Below are 16,403 nucleotides of genomic sequence, written 5' to 3'. Positions count from 1 at the left end.
AATTCTGAAGAGATCAACGGAAGTCAGCCCACCGAAAAGTTCACGGGGTGCAGTTCTCAGGCCCTCATTCTGAGCTCTGTTCTCAATTAGCATCGGTGTAGGTGGCGTCCAAAGCAAACAGTTCCCACTGAGAAATCAAATCTGAGAAACTCCTCTTATCCCTTTTTTTCCAGGGAAAGATGCAGGATATAAAAATGCGAGGCAAAGGCAAAGGGAAGAAGAGAGACTGCCAATCAGCGATACACTGGGTTATACAGGACGTTGGGTGCTCATGCCCCTCCGTGAAATGCGGGCGGCAGCCTGCCTAGCATATGTTGCAACAACGGCCAGTCTGCACCCATGGCGCTCTGCTGGTGATCTCATCAGCCACGCTGGGCAAGGGAGCCGGGTCAGCAACAGCTTGGAAAGCAACCAAATTTGAGCCCCTGAGGATGGGGAGGATGGGGTGGTGTTGGCTCTACCTGGAGATGACGCTCATCTCGGCCTGAGTTATGGATACATTTCTTTATCTCTAATAAGCAATGAACAGATTGGTGCTGGGGCACTGAGCTGCTTATGGGACTGGCTTTCTGTCAAATGAGAACAACCCAGATCTTCACCACGGAAGGTTAAGATGGTCCTTTCGGGAAGTAGCAGGAGAAGCAATCAGCTTCACACACCGAGGGCCCCTATACAGAATGAAAAACATCTTCGAGGGCTACAGCTTTGTCACACACAAGGGCACAGAAGCACAGAACATTAAACAATTTGCTTCATGTTACGGAGAACTTCAGTAGCTCCTCTTGTGCTCAACGTAAAGATGTTTAATTTAATTAAGTGAAATGCTCTCTTCACTTCAGCGGCCTAGAAAATTTTGGTTGTTTTCCTACTTAAATACTAGGCTGTCATCGCAGTCATAATTTATAGAGTAAATACAGTTTAATGAACTTCAGAGTTAACTATTTCAATATATCATGATGCACATACACATTTACATATCTTTTTGATCATGTATATTGTCATTCAACGTATACTGACTATGTAACGTAAAGGAAGACACTCACACTCACTGACTTGGCATGAGTTTATCGCTCCAGAGCTGAGATAGAAACATGTGTCAAGGCATTTTGCTACTCTCCTTTCTACCGAATTTTGCCCATTTCATTTTTTCCCCTTCAAAAACTTCAGGGGCTTGCTGTGGCAGGCAGAATAATGTTCTCCCAAAGACATTCATGTCCTAATCCCCAGGGTTTGTGAATATGTTACTTTACATGGCCAGAGACTTTAGATGTGATTAAGTCAAAGGCTTCGAGATAGAGCGATTATCCTGGATTAATCCAGATGTGCTCAATCTAATCACATGAGTCTTCAAAGTCAGAGAACCCTTGGGCCGTGGTCTGAGGGAGATAGGACTACCCGGATAGAAGAATGGCCAGAGAGATACGCCCCTCGCTGGTGCTGAAGGCAGAGCAAGGGGGCCAAGAGTCCAGGAGTGTGGCAGGATCCAGAAGCTGGAAAGGCAAGGGAACGGATTCTCCCCTAGAGCCAGAGCCTCCGGAGAGGAATGCAGCCCTGCCCACACCTTGATTACAGCCCAGCAGGCCTGTGCTGGACTTGTAACCTTTACAACAGTGGATAACAAGTTTGTGCTGTTTGAAGTCACCAAGGTTGCGGTTACTTGTTCCAGCAGCGATAGAAAATGAACATATTTGCTTATGGGGGCTCATGTGAGTTTGGGGATACACTTCATCTCCCGACCCCCCACCCCTTTCCAATTCTGAGATGACAAATGTCGTTTTGGCGCATTCAAAAGAAGCCCATAAGATCGTGTGACAAATCCTGTGGTTCTTTCAGGGCAGTCAGATTCCCACCTCCCAACCTCTACCACCATCACACACATACACACTTCTTAACTCTCCACAGCGGAGGGCAAGAATTTAGTGACTTCTGCTACTATGCAGGCATTCAGGTACTAAAAGTATGCTGATGGCCAGCTGTATAAAGCCACCCACCAAGCTATTGTCCAAGTCATAAGGACAGGGAGAGGGAAGTCCCAGGCACCCTTAGTTGGCCCCTTGTCATTAAGGAAATGAATTCATCTGGGAAGTAGCTGTCTGCCTTTAGTTTGAGATAGCAAAACTCATGGGTGTCCAAACTCATGCTAGCTGGCAGGGAACTGATATAACAAGAGTGAAGAGAGAAGCTCTAGCTGGTTTGGCTCAGTGGATAGAGAGTCAGCCTATGGACTGAGGGTTCCTGGGTTTGATTTTGGTCAAGGACACATGCCTGGGGTGTGGGCTCCATCCCCAGTGTGGGGCGAGCAGGGGGCAGCTACACTGTAGAGGCAGGGGATGAGAGCAGGCTGGAGTGGGCCATAGCTTCTAAGGAGCCCCTGAGGTTGGCTGGCTGGGGCAGAGAGGCAAGGTGAGAGAAATTAGGAAGGACATACCAGAAGGTAATTTGTGAACAGGGTTCAGATCCTGCAGAGACCGACAGGCGTATGTGCTTTCATTGTGTAGCACAAACGGGTGGGTGCTCGAGTCCAGCTTCCAGAACTGTCTCTGAGAACTGAATTAATGATCATGCATTGGCACCATGAACAACTGGGCCCATCATCCTTCAGCAAGAGAGTAGGTGTCACACATACGCCATTTCAGGGCTGACTAAAGGGGAAACGGGCGTCTGGGCCACTCTCACAGCACCCTTTATTTCTGGATATTTTTGTCCAATTTTTCATGAAAGAGATTCTGAACTAGGAATGTTTGAGGGAGGTCAGTGAAATAGAAAGGAATAGCTCCCACCACGGGGTGGTCCTTCATTAATAAAATATGATGAAAAAATAACTTTCCTTCATGGAGGTAGGAGACTGGGCCACATGATCTGTTCCAGACTTTACCATCTGCAGTGGTGGAGAACAGCTTCCACCTTGGAGCAACTCCCCAGGGAGAGGAGAGGTATGTGGGAAGTGCCCTCATGCACTTAACACACACACACACACACACACACACACACACACACACACACACACACACTCACACACTCACACAGCCGCTTACCTTCTACAGAAACTCAACTTACACCCAAAGAAAATCTACTCAACAGTTCAAGTAATATAAAGGCATTTTGTAAAAAGGTTCTTAAAGAAAATTTTTCTTATAAAGAAATTCATAGGCTTTATACTCTTAGCATGAGGCTAAAGACCTTGCCCCAGACAGCTGCTCACCATGGGCTAAAGAGAGATGGAGGTGAGGGGCTAACTACAAAATGGCAGGAAGAACCTCTTTCGTCCTTTCCTTGGCCCTTAATAGTCTTTCTTCCCCAGCTGATGACGTCTCCCCCTCCCCCCAATCCCTACCTCAGGCACTGGACATATTCATTGAAACTATATTGCTTCGTGGTGTCCTGTGATGTTGCTTTTCTAATGGGTCCTCCTAACAAGTCTTCTCATGAAATACTCTTCCCTTTATCCGTCTTCCTGTGCAGAAAGACAGACTCGTCTCTTTCTTCTTTCCTTCCTCTCCTTCCCCATCTTCTCTGCTATTGTCTTCGTGGTTTCACTGTATGTTCCTTTAGGAATATGTGGTGGGCTGGGAGGGGTGGAGGAATGAATGCATGGAAAGTCATTGCTTATCCCTCATCTTAGTCTTCCTGTGTCACCCCCTGTCCTTGGCTAGAGTCCTTAAGGCGTCTGCTGACAAATTCTCTGAATCATTCTTTGCCTGGCCTTTGTCTAGGCCCGTAACATGTCTCCAGTTGCTACACTGTCCTATTTCCCCTACCATGGTGTCCGTGGTTTTGTCCCAGCATGCTCCCCCAGCATGTCGTCTAGTTAAGTGCTGTGGAGGATCCAAAGATAAGAAGGTCAGACCTAAACGGAGATATGCATACAAACATTTTAATACAAGATAGCAAGTGGCCATACTCTGAAAGCAGGAGAGCTAAAGTACTACACGTCAAAGGTGACATCCTGTTTCCCAGGTGCCAGTGTTGAACCACCTGTACACTAATTTATTCTGCTGTTGAACTAGACTTCCCATTGCCGAAATAGAAGTCCACTTATCTCTATGATAGCCACAGGAATGAAGTCATCCTTTAGTCTCATCTTTTCTAGGCTAGATGCCAATGCCGATTTTCCATTCTTTTAATATCAGCCTGAAATATAACAACCCTTCCAACGAGAAACCAAAATTGGACACAACAAAGGCTGACCAAGGTTGCATGTGCCTGGACGAAGTCCCAGTGCTGCCCGCCACGTTCCTGTTAACACATCCTAACAGCGTTTCGTACTGACAACAGAGATCATTCATTCATTTTTGTGCTCAATCCAGGTTTCTCCTACTTAATTAGTCTATTTCCAGTATTTATCTTAAAGCAATTTTTGTTATTATTTGCCTTTAATAATAGAGAACGTCCTACTGTTTAGAGGCCCATTTCCCCACTTTTCCACGATACTCTGTATTGCATTTGTCAGGTCTGACTAAACTCTTGGTAACATAAATAGAAAACTGAGGAGCACATAACCTGATTTCAAAAAGGGAGGACAAACCTTTCAAAGAGCCCCTCCCTGAATTTCAATTCGTGGGAAGTCCAATGATCTATTTGAGGCAACATAGAGTTCAAGTTTCTAGATTGCACTAATACTGTGCTTATATATTTTTGTCTCCCTATAGCAGGGTTCTCAACCTGTGGGTCGCGACCCCTTTGGGGGTCGAACGACCCTTTCACAGGGGTCGCCTAAGACCATCGGAAAACACATATATAATTACATATTGTTTTTGTGATTAATCACTATGCTTTAATTATGTTCAATTTGTAACAATGAAAACACATCCTGCATATCAGGTATTTGCATTACGATTCAAACAGTAGCAAAATTATAGTTATGAAGTAGCAACGAAAATAATTTTATGGTTGGGGGTCACTACAACATGAGGAACTGTATTAAAGGGTCGAGGCATTAGGAAGGTTGAGAACCACTGCCCTACAGGCTGGAGCTCTTACTCATCTGTGTGAACCTCTCTCACCCCTGTTAGCACAGTACCTGGTACAGAATAGGCCTTCTGTAATAGATGTGCTGCATAAAGGAATTAATGCACATGGCTTCATGCAACTAATGGCCTTGACCAAGTTAACTTATTTTCTTCTGTGATTGAGGTTAAGTGATGTGAATGGTGGCCTCGCCTCAAGTTTAGCTGTGCCCTCCATTGGCGCTGTATGTCTGAGTGGTGGGTAGGCCTAGGGAGGCAACTTGCAGGGGGGCCTGGGGAGCTATCTGCCCTGGCATTGGTCCCTCAGCCCAGCCCCATTGCCCTATGTCTGTGAAACGTAGGCTGCAGAGAAGCGGAGGCTGTTTCACAGTGTTTTCTGAGCCGAGGCCAAGCCTTGATGTGCAGTTGACCAAGAGTCACAGAGCAGAGGAGAGAGTCACTAGTCCTGCTTCAGTACACAGCAAGCATAGCATGGTTTCGGAATTCTGCAGGACTCGAAGGAATGCACGGCCGCTGTGGAATCTTGAAAGATTGTATCTATCACAAGGGCATGAGACAGAGTGACTCAGAGGCCCAGGGTCAGGTGGGCCCCAGGGCAGTGGCACTGGAGGGTCCTGCGCAAATGACTTCATGACAGAGGGGGCGGGGCCTCACTGACGCAGGGGCCCAGCAGCAGGAAGCCACGGAGATGACACATGGTGGTGGAGCGTAGCATTTGTGAGCTTGTGCAAGACAGACTCCCAGGAGCAATCAGAGGGGACGTCTTCAAAAGCATTTTTCTCGGGGCCGTGGTGGTATCCTGCAGGAGCAGGCGGCACTCAGAATTATGTTATTTATGGAATTATGTGTGGTTCTACTGATAGCCAGGGGCAGAGTCTAATGGAAGGCACATGGGCGACAGCTATAAGATTTCTGTACCTTTTTAAATTGAGATTTTATTTTGAAATCTTTTAAACAAACTGAAAGGAATAAGGAAACTATAATGAACATCTGGGTGCCCACCATGCAGCCTAAGAAAAAACCGTTCACAGTAACTGAGTAACTGTGTTCTCTTCTAGGCCAGCATTTCCTGCTGCCCACCTGGGGGTAGCTGTTCTCCTGGATCTGCTTTCTGCCCAATCCACTTTCTTCCCCTCCGCTGGCCCTCCCATCTCTGCTCTCACCCCAGGGGGACCACCATCAAGGCCACCAGAGTGTGGATTTGGCTCTAGGATGAGACAGGATGGGAGTGTGGGAGTGAGATGTCCTTTCGCCCTGTCTGGATGCTTTTGTATTTTTCATGGTGAAATGCAGGTTCCCTGATCATGATACTACCGTTCAGCTAAAAAAAAAAAAAGGCATTTTTTTCCCTTTCCCAGGCCAAACTTTGAGTCCCAGCATTCCTTTGCTAATTCTTCCCCTTAGCCATACCCTGACCTCCGGTTAGATCCCCACTGGCCATCGAACACACATCTTCAATCAGTGCAATACACCCGAACATCTACCTAAAGGGAACACTTGTTCAGGGAAAAGTTTATTGGCATTTGCCACCATTTGCCTGATATTTCCGGAAGCTTTATGCCCTATGCGACGAAGGCAGTCCTTCTGTTTTTGCCAAGATCCCTTGCTTCTCTGAACTATAGTAATTCTAAAAGAACCAGTATCTGGCCGCACCTCTATGAAGTCTTTCTAGGGTTGATGGTATTTCTTTGTAGTTTATCCTCTTAGGAGGATAGAGGAGAAGGTTTGAGCCACTCGTGTTTGCATGCATTTGGTAAGTAGTTATGTTGTCATGTATGAATCGGCCCCTCCAACTGACTTGCAGGGAGGACACTCATTTCTGTTTAAACTCTTGTAACAATGACGTAGGTCCACTGTCTAAGCTCTTTTTAAAATCTGGGTTTTTGTTGTTGTTTTTTACCAGCTGAATTATTTCCTTTTTCTGGAGAAGAAGTTTCTCGGTTGAAGGAGTGTGCCTCCACCGCCCCTCTGCCCTCCAGCTGGAAGCACATCTTCAATACAATGAAACGGAAGTAGATTCTGAGTTCCAGTCAAGACCGTGGAGTAAGTGGACACTGCACTCACCTCCTCCCATGACACAGTGAAAATGACAGCTAAGTTATAAAAAATCAACCTGGATAAGCATCTGAACAGAAGATCCATAACCAAGGATATAAAGAGAAAGTCACTGGTAGGGAGGCCTGGCCCGTGTGGCTCAGGGGTTGAGCGACGACCAAGAGGTCACTATTCCGATTCCAGGTCAGAGCACATGCCCAGGTTGTGGGCTCGATCCCCAGTAGGGGTGTGCAGGAGGCAGACGATCGATATTTGTCTCTCATCGATGTTTCTATCTCTCTATCCCTTTCCCTTCCCCTCTGTCTAGAATCAATAAAAACAGAAGCTGCTGGAACCCCAGGTGTCCTCTGAAAACACCAGCACACAAACTGTGGCTCCCAGGCACTCACCTTAGGCTCCTGCGGAGGCGGAGGGGCAGTGGCTCCAGGGGCGCCAGAGACACACAGGGAGAACCTGCGTTGTGTGACTTCGGGGTGAGGGCTGGAGGGACAGCTGCCATTGTCGCCGGACTGAGCCTCTCTCCTGGGTGGCCAAATCTGAGTCTGCATTAAGCTTGTGAATTCCACTAGCTCCACCCTGAGGACTACCTGAGACCCAGCCCTACCCAACTTGCACATGGCCCCAGGTTCTTTCGGCAATAACAGGCCTGGGCCCGCATTGCAGTCTTTCTTCAAAAACACTCAAGGAATTCTGACAAGTATAGGGGGTGTCAGGCACATACAGGGAGAAACTCAGTTGTGTGACTTCAGGGTGAGGGCTGGCAGGACAGCTGCCAGTGTCCCTATGTTGAGCTCTCCTCCCATGTGACCAAATATAAATCTGCACCAGCCTGATCAACTCCACTAGCTCCACCCTGAAGACTGCTTGAGACACTGCCCCACCACAAGGGCGGCAGGCCCCAGGCAAGTGGCAGCTGGCATCAATGTGGCCTGCAACATTTTTTTTTTTTTTAGTTTTTAAAAATTTATTTCTATTATTTCATTATTTTTTAAATTTATCTTTATTGTTGAAAGTATTTCAGGTATCTCTTTTCCCCCCACTGAGAGAGAGGAAGGGAGAGGGAGAAACATTGATGTGAGAGAGAAAAACATCATCACGTGCCTCCTGCACGCACCTTGACTAGGGATTGAACCCACCAACTGGGTATGTGCCCTGACTGGGAATCGGACCTGCCACCTTTGGTGTACGGGACAATACTCCAACCAACGGAGTCACACTGGCCAGGGCTATCCTGAAACTTCTGATGAGTGGCCTCAGGCCCAGAACCGGTTTTAAATCTGAATCTGTATTAACTTGGTGAACACCACTCACCCAACCCTGGTGACTCCACGAGACCCTGACTTACCCAACTCACGTTCTGCCCAAGGCTCTGTTCAGCAGCTGAGCTATGGAGTGCCGGCAGGCAGTGGCAGATCTCAAGGTGCCTTTGGCTTTTGCTGACCTATCCCAGGCGCAGTACTCCAGTAATTGGCCTCTCCAACGTGCATCCAGGCCCAGCAAAAGCAGCTACCAACTACAGATTGCTTTGTAGCTCCTAACAGATAACCTCAGGCCAGTCATAGGCAGCATCTGACATAATCTGCACTGGAGTCCCTCCCAAGAGACCTAAAATGCCTGGTGGCTGGCTTCCGACTCCAACAGAGCATCACTCAACTGGCTCCATAAGGGACAGACCCAAAGGGAGGTCCTGGCAGGCACCAGATCCAGTTGGGGCAAATTACACTCTGTGGTGGCAGCCCCCACACAGCAGATCCTATGCTATGATTGTGGCCAATCCTCACAGCCAGCCAACCTGAGTGTGAATCCTACCCACTGAAGTGCCAACAGCAATCAAGGTTCACCTACAACAGGAGGGCACACATAGGGACATTCTTTAACCAGACTTATCAAGAAAAAAGAGAGAGGACTCAAATAATAAAATCAGGAATGAAAGAGGAGAAGTAAAAATGACACCACAGAAATACGAAAGATTATAAAAAAAATACTACCAACAATTCTATGTCAACAAACTGGGCAATCTGGAAGAAATGAATAAATTCCTAGAAACACAATATTCTAAGACCGGATCAGATAGGAAGAAACAGAAAATCTGAACAGACTGATTATTACCAACAAAATAGAATCTGTATTAAAAAAACTCCCAATAGTCAAAAGTTTTGGACTAGAATGGTTTCGCAGGTGAATTTTACCAAACATCCAAAGAAGAATTAACACTTATCTTTCTCAAACTATTCCAAAAAAAAAAAAAAAAAAAAAATTCAAGAGAAGGGAAAGCTCCCAAGCTCATTTTATGAGGCCACCATCATCCTGATTCCAAAAAATATACAAACACACTATAAAAAAACAAAAGTTATAGGCCAATATCCCAATGATCATTGTTGCAAAAATCCTCAACAAAACATTACCATACCAAATACATTAAAAAGATCACACACCATGATCAAGTGGGTTTTGTTTCTGGGATGCAAGGCTGGTTCAATATCTGCAATCAGTTAACATGATATACCACATAAGCAAAATGAAGGATAAAAATCATATGATCATATCAAGAGAGGCAGAAGCATTTGACAAAATCCAGCACCCATCAACACTAATAAAAGAGAAAAATGGTAATAGGCGTATGAGCTACCCTTTTCATTGGATAATCAGGGCTATATGCAAATTAACTGCCAACTAAGATTGGCAGTTAACTGCCAACTAAGATTGACAGTTAACTGCCAACAAGATGGCGGTTAATTTGCATATGTAGGCACAATGCAGGGAGGCCAAAGGGAAAGCAGGAAGAAGCCCCCTGCCACTGACAGTGATCGGAAACCCAGGGGGGAGCTAAGAGCTGGGGGGCAGGGCAGAGGCGGCCCTGGGGCCGCCTTTGCCCTGCCCCCCAGCCATGATCGGAGAATCAGGTGCCTTTTCCGCCCTGGCCAGTGATAGCAGGAAGTAGGGGTGGAGCCAGCGATGGGAGCTGGGCACGGTCGAAGCTGGCAGTCCCAGGAGCTAGGGGTCCTTTGCCTGGGCCTAAAGCGAAGCCCACGATCGTGGGGCCGCTGCAGCTGCGGGTCCCCGCTGCCCAGGCTGAACGCCTAGGCCAGAGGCATCAGGCCTGGGCAAGGGGCCGATCCTGTGATTGGAGGGTGATGGGGGTCAACGCCTGAGGGCTCCCAGTATGTGAGAGGGGGCAGGCTGGGCTGAGGGACACTCCCCCCCACACACACCCAGTGCACGAATTTCGTGCACCGGGCCCCTAGTCCTATATAAGAAAAGCCGATATGCTAAGTGTCTGGTAGACCAGTTGGCCGTTCAACCAATCAAAGCATAATATGATAATGATATGCTAAGGTTGCTCAACCACTCGCTATGACATGCACTGACCACCAGGGGGCAGATGCTCTGACTGGTATGTTAGCTTGCTGCTGGGGTCCAGCTGATTGGGACTGAGCGAGATGGGCTGGAGCCCTCCTGCAGTCCCTCCCTGGCTGGCCAACCTCCTGTGTCCCTCCCCGGCCCTGATCGTGCACCAGTGGGGTACCTCAGCCTGGCCTGTGCCCTCTCGCAATCTGGGACCCCTTGGGGGATGTCGGAGAGTTGGTTTCAGCCCAATCCCACAGGCCAGGCTGAGGGACCCCACTGGTGCACAAATTTGTGCACCAGGCTTCTAGTTTATGATAAAAACTCTAAGTAAAGCGGGAATAGAGCAAACATACCCCAACATAATAAAGGCCATACATGACAAATACACAGATAACATTATACTCAATAGGGAAAAACTAAAAGCACTTTTCTTAAGATCAGGAACAAAAAGGGTTGTCTACTTTCACCACTTTTATTCAACATACTGTTGGAAGTCCTAGCCACTGCAATCAGACAAGAAAAAGAAATAAAAGGAATCCAAATTAGAAAAGAAGTAAAACTATCATTATTTGCAAAGGGCATAATACGATATAGAGAAAACACTAAAGATTTACCCAAAAAACTATTAGAATTGACAAATGAATTCAGTAAAGTAGGAGAATACTAAATTAATATTCAGAAATTGGTTGCATTTTTATACACCAATAATTAACTACCAGAAAGAGAACTTTAAAAACAATCCCATTTATAATTACATCAAAGAATACCTAGGAGATAAAAGACCTATACTCAGAAAATTATAAAACATTGAAAAAATAAACTGAAGAAGATACAATTAAATGGAAACATATACCATGCTCATGAATAGGAAAAAGAAATAACACTGTTAAAATGTCTATACTGACCAAAGCAATCTTTAGATTCAATGCAATCCTTACCAAAACACCAATGACCAATGACACTTTTCACACAAGCAGAACAAATATTCCTAAAATTTATATAGAACCACAAAAGACCCCAAATGGCCACAGTAATCTTGAGGTAGGAGAACAAAGTTGGAGGTATCATGCTATCTGATATTAAACTACACTACAGGGTTATAATAATCAAAACAGCATCATATTGGCATAAAAACATTCATAGATCAATGGAACAGCATAGAGAGCCCAGAAATAAAACAACACCAATATGGTCAATTTATCTATGACAAAGGAGGCAAGAATATACAATGGGGTAAAGACAGAAGCATCGAACAGACTGTCAAACTACAGCAGGAAGTGGGAAGGTGGAGGGGGCGGTTGGGGGGTTAAGAGATCAACCGAAGAACTTATATGCATGCATATAAAAGCACAACCAACAGACACAAGACACTGGGCGGGGGGGGGGGGGTGGTGAAGGCAAGTGCGGGGGGGGGTAGTGGGGGTCAATGGGGGGGGGGAAAGGGAGGCATATGTACTACTATTTGTAATACCTTAAATAATAAAATAAAATTTAAAAAGAGATGCTAAGAAAAAAGAGAGATGCTAAGAAAAAAAGATAGTCTATTCAATAAATGGTGTTAAGAAAATTGGATATATGCAAAAAAATGAAACTAGGTCACCTTCTTATACCATCTATACCATATATAAAAATAAACTAAAAATGGATTAAAGACTTAGATGTAAGACCAAAAATCATAAAACCCCTAGAAAAAAAAACATAGGCAGTAAACTTTCGGACATTTCTCTGATATATCTTCTAGAGCAGGGGTGGGGGACATTAAGCCCGGGGATATATAAAGCCTGCAAAATCATTTGGTCTGGCCCTGTCAAGGCATTAGGGTGAGTTAATTAAATGTTTGACCAAATATAGCAGGCTAATTTTTTTAAAAAAAATATTTGTATTGATTTCAGAGAGGAAGGGAGAGGGAGAGAGAGAGAGAAACATCAATGATGAGAGGGAACCATCCATCGGCTGCCCCCTGCACGACCCCTCCTGGGGATCGAGCCTGCAACCCGGGGAGGGGCCCTGACCAGAACTGAACCCGGGACCCTTCAGTCCACAGGCCAACGCTCCATCCAAGGAGCCAAACCAGCGAGGGCTAATTTTTAAGTTGATAATTTTGTACGGCCCGTGAATGATGCCATTAATATCCAAATGGCCCTTGGCCGTAAAAAGGTTCCCCACTCCTGTTCTAGGGTGAGGCAAACAAAAGAAAAAAGAAACAAATGGAACTATATCAAACTAAAAAATTTTGCACAGCACAGGAAACCATTAACAAAACAAAAAGCCAACCTACTCAATGATGCATCTGATAAGGGGTTAATATCCAACATTTATAAAGAATTCATACGGCCGAAACCGGTTTGGCTCAGTGGATAGAGCCTCGGCCTGCGGACTGAAAGGTCCCAGGTTCGATTCCTGTCAAGGGCATGTGCCTTGGTTGTGGGCACATCCCCAGTAGGAGATGTGCAGGAGGCAGCTGATCGATGTTTCTCTCTCATCGATGTTTCTGACTCTCTATCTCTCTCCCTTCCTCTCTGTAAAATATCAATAAAATATATTTAAAAAAAAGAATTCATACGATTCAACACCCCAAAATCAAACAATCCAATTAAAAAATAAGCAGAGGACCTGAAAAACACTTCTTCGGACAGGACATACACATGGCCAACAGACATATAAAAAGATCCTGAATTTCAGTAATTATCAGAGAAATATAAATTAAAACAATGAGAAATCACCTCACACTTGTCAGAATGGCTATCAGCAATAAATCAACAAACAGCAAGTATTGGCCACTATGTGAAGAAAAGAGAGCTCTCGTACACTGTTTGTGGGATTGTAAATTGGTGGAGTCACTATGGAAAACAGTATGGAGGTTCCTCAAAAAATTAAAGAAAACTAACTACCTTATGACTCAGCAGTTCCACTTTTGGGTATATATCCAAAGAAATCCAAAACACTAATTTGAAAAGATACATGCTCCCCTGTGTTTATTGCAGCATCATTTATAATAGCCAGGGTACGGAAGTAACCCATGTGCCCATCAATAGATGAGTGGATAAGGAAGATGTATATTACTCGGGCATAAAAAAGAATGAAATCTTACCAACACAGATGGAACTATAGGGTATTATACTAAGTGAAATAAGTCAGACAAAGACAAATACGTTCCTTATGATTTCACTTATATGGGGAATCTAAAGAACAAAATAAATGAACAAGTAAAACTGAAACAGCCTCATAGATGCAGAACAAACTGAGGGTTGCCAGATAGGGCTGGGTGAAAAAGCTGAAGGGATTGAGAACTGTAAATTAGTTACAAACAGTCCTGGTGATGTAAAGCTCAGCATAGAGAATATAGTCAATAATACTGTAATAGCTACGTAAGGTGTCAGGTGGGTACTAGAATGATCGGGGGGTGACTTCATAAATTTTATAATTTTTTAATCACTATGCTTAACACCTGAAACTAATATAAAATAATATCAAATGTCAACTATAATTGAAAAATATTTTTCTATATTTTTATTGATTTCAGAGGGGAAAGGAGAGGGAGAGAGAGATAGAAACATCAAGGATGAAAGAGAATCATTGATTGGCTGCCTCCTGCACACCCCCCACTGGGGGGTCGAGCCAGCAACCCAGGCATGTGCCCTGATTGGGAATCGAACTGTGACCTTCTGGGTCATAGGTTGAGGCTCAACCACTGAGGCATGCTGGCTGGACGAAAAATATATTTTTTAAAGAAGTCAATTCTCTCTATCGCCCCCCAAAATAAAACAGTAAAACAGTGCTTCAAAATAATACTGCTCTGACATCAGTTTCTTGAATGAATGGTTGCTGGTGTATGTCCATATAACCCTGAGTCTGTCTCAGTGAAAACAATAATTCTAGGGAAGAAGTTTATATACGAAGGATATAATTTCTATCCATAGGAAACTGAATCTAGGCCTTTGTGACATACTTTAGAATGTAGATTTAATTATAGATACAATTAAACTGTGAAGGAAAATAATAAAGTTATCATGGGGACCCTAAGAATATGTTTTTAGTGCAGAGGAAAGGCCAGATCTTTAAGGGGACGTAATCATTCACAAGCCACAGAAACCTCAACGTGTACTGCCCTTGTTAAAAGTATCTAAATATTTCTATTCCATAAACTTATTTTCTGCTGTTCACTTTATGCATCTGGATAATAAATTCACACATGACTTTCATAGCTGGAATCAAATCCTGATTTTTTTTCCTGTTATGCCATATAATGTCTAAATAAATATTGGTTTCTTTTCTGGGAAGGTCAGGCCTGGAAGAAAGCATATATTTATTCTTATTGCTAGAGAAATAGTCCATTATGTGCTTTGGCTATTTTGAGTATAGTGTTTATTATTTATCTTATTTATATGACACTTTGTTAGGTGCTGTCCTATTTGTAATGAATAGACCACACAGATAAGTATATGATTATGATTTCTATATATAGGTACAAAAAGAGAAATGGATTCACCGTCTTATGTATCCATTGTCCATGTGTATATATCTTTTCTCACTTAGGTAAATTATAATCTTTTTGCATGCAGGGATATTTTCTAACACCTCTTTTGCATCTGATACAGCCTGAAATAGTGTTCATTCAGCATGTACAGATGCTCAATAAATACTTGTCATTTGTTGTCTAGGTTCAAAAGGGACAATAATGGATAGAGGTGCCCAAGAAGGCCGGTTGGCTGGTGCTCCCAGAGGCTCCAATGGAGTGGCCTTTTTTGGAATATTTATCATGGTAAGGATCTAGAAGCTCTGCTGCACCAGCAACTGGAATTTGGGAGTTCTTAAAGTTGACACTGATTGGCTCACAGACTCATAAGAGACTGATGTATACATCAGAATGACAAATAATGTCCATAAATGCCAGTTAATTAAGATAGATCACTCTTCAGTGCTCAGAGAGCTTTCATTTGCCAACCAGGCACCACCGTTCCCCAAGTCAGAGTGAGGAAGACTCACAGTCATCAGAGACTGCAACAGGAGTGTGGAGTCAGAGAAAAGGGAGGTGAAATCTCACCTAAGCTAAGGAAACACCTCCCTTTGTGGAGAGCATACTTATCATGTCACAAGACTGAGCAAGCCCTGAGGAGCAAGGTCTAGCTATCTAATCTGGATATTCCTGGATGCCCAGTGCCAACCCTGGTCTTAGACTTGGCATTGATACAGACCTCTTCTACTGGTCCATTCATCCTTCAGACTTACTAATGACATAGATGATTTGAACTGAATGTTTGAGTCCCCCCCAAATTCATATGTTGAAATCCTAACCCCCAATGTGTTAATAATAGGAAGTGGGGCCTTTGGGATGCAATTAGGTCATGAGGGTGAGATCCTCCAGAATGGGATTAATGTCCCTCTAATAAGAGACATGTGGAATCTTGCTTTCTCTCTCTCCACCATGTGAGGTTACAAGAAGACAGCCAACTGCAAACGAGGAAGTCGGCCCTCATCAGACACAGGGTTCTGCCAGGACCTCGATCCTCAATTTCCCAGCCTCAATGACTGTAGGAAATAAAAGTTTCTTTTTTAAGCCACCCCGTCTGTGGTATTCTGTTTAGCAGCCCAAACTGACTAAGACAACAGATTTCAGTTATACTCCACTTGCTAACATCTGGGAGACCTACCACGCTAGGACACTTATGTGTTGAATTTATTTGAAATGTTTTTTTGGTAGAATTCTTGGGTGCTTTTATGGTGGCAGCTTAAGAAGAGAATAGAAATAGACTAGGAGAAAGCTTTTCCGCTTTAGGATACTGTTTCAGTTTGAAGTTACTGAGCAATGAAACCAACCTATTATTAGGATCAAGGAAGGAAAAGCAAATGGAGCTCTTCTCTGCTCATTAATTGATAGGATAGAACCAGGCAGGTTTTCTAGTGAAAACATTTAATAAGAAAAATCAGTTTCATTTTTCTTATTTAAAGGCCAAAAGCCATCTGGAAAGCTTTTTAATTTTAAGACCTCATGAAGACAGCAAAGAAAGTAAAATAGATGACACTTATACAAAA

At 44.2% G+C, this 16,403-nt stretch overlaps 1 protein-coding gene across 3 annotated transcripts in view; it reads right to left on the bottom strand.

Annotated features, from left to right (window-relative positions):
• The window catches only part of CALD1 (caldesmon 1), a 204,855-nt gene that overhangs the window by 79,764 nt on the left and 108,688 nt on the right, over nucleotides 1-16,403 (bottom strand). The window lies entirely within an intron of this gene.

Source organism: Myotis daubentonii, chromosome 10 (assembly GCF_963259705.1).
Source record: "Myotis daubentonii chromosome 10, mMyoDau2.1, whole genome shotgun sequence".
Lineage (NCBI taxonomy): Eukaryota > Metazoa > Chordata > Mammalia > Chiroptera > Vespertilionidae > Myotis > Myotis daubentonii.
The sequence above is the reverse complement of the archived record's forward strand: the minus strand, read 5'-3'. Positions and strand labels throughout refer to the sequence as shown.